General features: G+C 34.6%; 1 protein-coding gene across 1 annotated transcript in view; it reads left to right on the top strand.

The window, feature by feature from the left end:
- Positions 1-4,463, top strand: part of LOC118734156 (integrator complex subunit 2) — a 228,323-nt gene that overhangs the window by 58,386 nt on the left and 165,474 nt on the right. The gene's annotated exons all lie outside the window — the stretch shown is intronic.

The raw sequence follows: 4,463 nt of genomic DNA, 5'->3' as shown, positions 1-4,463 counted from the left end.
TTGACAGGCACTGTCAATGCTACAATAATAAACTAGAGATAAAAAAACAAAAATTAGGTTATTAGCAACTAAATGAAGATGCAGAAAACACACAAAAAATATATAATGAAAAATTCAAGAAACACAAAAATAAACTAAAATGTATATATCTTAATACAAATAGTATCACAGCTAACAAAAAATGAAGTTGAAATAATGATCGAGGAAGAAAATCCAGATATTGTACTTTGTGCAGAAACACATACTACGGAGGATGTATATGACTCGGAACTGGAGATTGCTGGGTTCAATCATATTAGATGCGACTCGCATAGTCGTCACACCGGTGGTGTCTTAACCTATATTCATAAGCAAATTGATTTCAAAGTTATATTCAATAGGAGCATAGGTAATAATATATGGTGTATTGTGTTGGAAACAATACGATGTATAACTAAGTGGCGGATTTGTGCGTTATATCACTCACCAAACACCAGTGATGCCGAATTTATAAGACATATTAATGAGGTGTTGGAAGATTGCTTTTCTGAAAGCGGCAACAATATCGTTATTGGCGACTTTAATATAAATGTCAATACACACACAACATACTCGAGCCAGCTAATTAGGACGTTCGAATCACTAGCAATGTATCAATTAATTAATTTTAATACAAGAATAACAGAAACAACGCAAACGAGAATAGATCTACTCTTTAGTAACAAAACTGAAGTTGAAGTATCGAATTTGGCTTCGCATAAAATATCAGATCATGAAACTATTTCACTCAAACTACCAATTCAAAAGAAGTACCAAATGAGAATTTATGAAAACCGCGTGTGTTGGAATAACTATACAAAAGACCACTTAGTAAATCTCCTTAGAACTTACAATTTAGCTGAACTAAACAACTGCGAAGTTAGCCTAAAGGTCCAAGGAATAAACAGTATCCTCAATGACGTAATGGCCACTTTAACATATAAAAAACGAGTTCAAGTTAAATTGATTAATAAATGGTACGACCATGAACTAACAGAATTGAATAAGCTGAAATATGAACAATTTAAAATAGCAGAGAGAACCAATAATTGGGATAACTATATTATAATAAAACGATATTACAAAAAAAGCAGTTAAAATAAAAAAGAAAACATTTATGGAAAACGAAATCTCAAGAAATACTAATAACCAAAAGTTAATGTGGAAATGTCTAAAAGACGCCATAAATCTGAGTAGTAAGGTAGCACAAATTCAAAAAATTTCTGTAAATGGTGCTCTTATTGAAGATGATTATGAAATAGCAACTGAATTAAACCGTTACTTTAGTGAGAGCATAAGCAGAATCCGAGATAGCATTGAAATCTTCGAAGCAGGTGGAAATCAAATGGAGATAAACAGAAGCTTGTTTAAACTGAAAGAAATAGATGTTGAAGAACTTATGAGAGTTACAACGAAATTAAAAAACAAATACGGAGGAAAAAAATTAGTAACGGAAGGTGTATTAAAAGACAGCATGGAGTACTTAGGCTATACCTACACATGTGTAATTAATGAAAGTTTCCAATTTGGTGTATTTCCAGATTGCTGGAAGACATCAGTAATTGTACCTGTTGAAAAAGTAAAGGGAACAATTAAGCCAGAGGAGATACGACCCATAAATACCTTACCTAGCGATGAGAAAATAATAGAAACTGTAGTTAAGAACCAATTGCTGGATTACTTAAATAAATACGAAATTATTATAAATGAGCAGTCAGGGTTTAGATCAAAACACTCGTGTGAAACTGCACTTAACCTGGTAGTTGCAGAATGGAAAGAAAGTAGAACGAAGAAACAATTTACAATTTCAGTTTTCCTCGACCTAAAAAGAGCGTTCGAAACAGTAGACAGAGATATTCTTATAAAAAAACTGTATAATATTGGCATTAGAAATATAGCGCTTAACTGGTTCAAAAGTTACCTTAGTGGAAGAAAACAGAAAACTGTAATAAGAAGTAAGACTTCCCCCGAAGTGGACATTGAAATAGGATTGCCACAGGGATCGGTGCTTGCAGCAATTCTTTTTATAATTTACATAAATGATATTAAAAACTGTATCAAATACTGCAAAATAAGATTATTCGCTGATGATGCACTTTTGACTATAAGCTGTAACACGATTGATGAGGCAGCCTCAAAAATACAGTCGGACCTACAGGCAATATATAAGTGGTTGTGCCAAAATATGCTTAAAATAAACATAGAAAAGACAAAATGGATGATAATGGGGTCTAGAGTGACTCAAGATGATAATGTGTCGCTAAAAATAGCAAATACCCCTATAGAAAGAGTAAACCGAATAAAATATCTGGGAATAATTATAGATGACAAATTAAAATTGGATGAACATCTAAAATACATTGAAGGGAAAATTTCCAAAAAAATAGGGTTCATGTTTCGATCATGCAAGCATATTAGTAAGCAATACAAAATACTGGTCTATAGATCCATTATCGAGCCGCATTTCATTTACTGCCCTACAATTCTATTCGCATTAGCTGATTCGCAAATATCCAGGCTACAAATTAAGCAAAACAAAATTATGCGTTTCATATTAAGAAAACGGTATGATACCCCAATTAAAGATTTACTTGACAGATTAAACTGGCTTAGTGTAAAACAGAACATGACTTACTACACATTGAAGTTTATACACAACATAAAGTTGGGAAACCTGCCGAATTACAGATTATTAGATAATTGAAGTCGAAGAAATTTAAAGAATCGAAACAAATATGTAAACATTAAAAATACTTTGTACCTTATTAAATTATCTAGATCTTCAAGATCGTAATAAATAAATAAATAAATAAATAAATAAATAAATAAATAAATATCCGACAAACTCAACAAGCACTCGTGAAGTGACTGCGGCGCTTGAAAAATACTTTAATTATTATAGTAGGCCGAGGGGAATTATCTCAGACAGAGGTAGCTGTTTTACCTCGATTCGAAATGTAGATACTGCCGTTAGAACCAATAAAAAGCTTGTCCCAAAGTATAAAGGTCCTTATGCTGTTCCCAAGGTATTAGGAAATGACAGATACGTCATCCGAGACACAGATAATTGTCAATTGACGCAGTTGCCATACGACGGCGTCGTTGAAGCAAATCGAATGCGTCAATGGTTAGAGCCCAGTGAAAGGATTGAACTCCATGAAATGAAAGGCAATGCTAAAATAGAAATAGACTAATTAGTTTAAGTTAAGTTTAAGTTAATTAAGTTTAAGTTAATAATTCGTTGATCGAGGTCGATAAAGAATCAGGTTGGCCGAGCTGTAAGAAGAACATATGTACGTTCCCACGACAGTCGGGTCTACGTAACCGGAACGACCCAGATTTATATCTGGCCAAGGACTGTCACTCCAGCAACACTCCCCAAAAAGTCTTTGGGGAATTTGTAAGCTGCTACAACAACAAGAACATATGTATACTTTGCTAAGAAAAATGGCATGCCATATATTGTACTTTTATACATGTTATATTAAGATCAATAGCAACTCTGTTTTGAAGTATGTTCAGTTTTGTAATACAACCCTCTAAATACTTCCGGTCATTACAATTTCATCAAGGTGGTAGCCAACACGTAGTGTCAGAAATAAAATCTAAAGTTTTGAAGGCACTCCTTTTTGGACCTCGAGTGTGGATGGACGTGTTTGGCGCAAACTAGGATTTGAGCATTTTTTTCGGCGCATCGGCACTTTGTATGTGCTGTACCAATTTTTTAACTATTGTATACCTAGCTGTAAAATAGTACAGCAAGCTTATCTGCACGCTTTTTATCGCTTTTGGCGTTACTACAATCAATTTTACGACTTTTTGGATTAAAGGCATTACAATTTTTACGTGATAAGGACTTCAGGTGAGTGATTTTGCCTTTAATATAAGCTGATTGTGTTGCTTATTGGCCCGTTGCAATGATTGCTATGTCATCGGCGTACGCTATGACTTGACAACCGGTGCTCCTTAGGCTTAGAAGTAGGGTGTTCACTGTTAGATTCCAGAGTAGAGAGGAGAGAACGCCCCCTTGGGGGGTGCCTCTGGTCACATACTTTGTAATGGATAATCACATAAAAACATTTAAAAATATATCCAGGCGTGAAACGCTTAAAAAATACTTCTCAGAAAGCCATAACCGCTTCGATCTACTACCAGTAGAAGACACCGAGTTTCCACAGCTATCAACTGAAAACGAGAACATCAAAAACAGGGATACAAACGTTAACAAGAAACTGACTAGATTCAAATACAGTGCGGTTGTGCGCGGCCGTAGCCCCAAAAACAACAAATCAGCCCCTGAGCAAACAACCACTAGGGAGATCAGAGTCAGAACTCCCAGAGATTCTGTGCTTGACAAGCCAGAATATCTGAAAGGCAGGGTTACTGAGATAGAGAAACTTGTATCTGAATTGTTCAAGATTATAAATAATGCATGTGCTAATGAT

The sequence above is a fragment of the Rhagoletis pomonella genome, unplaced genomic scaffold (genome assembly GCF_013731165.1).
Source record: "Rhagoletis pomonella isolate Grant_MI unplaced genomic scaffold, Rhpom_1.0 Rhpom_scaffold_00002, whole genome shotgun sequence".
NCBI classification, from domain to species: domain Eukaryota; kingdom Metazoa; phylum Arthropoda; class Insecta; order Diptera; family Tephritidae; genus Rhagoletis; species Rhagoletis pomonella.
This window is presented reverse-complemented; position numbering and strand designations above follow the sequence as displayed.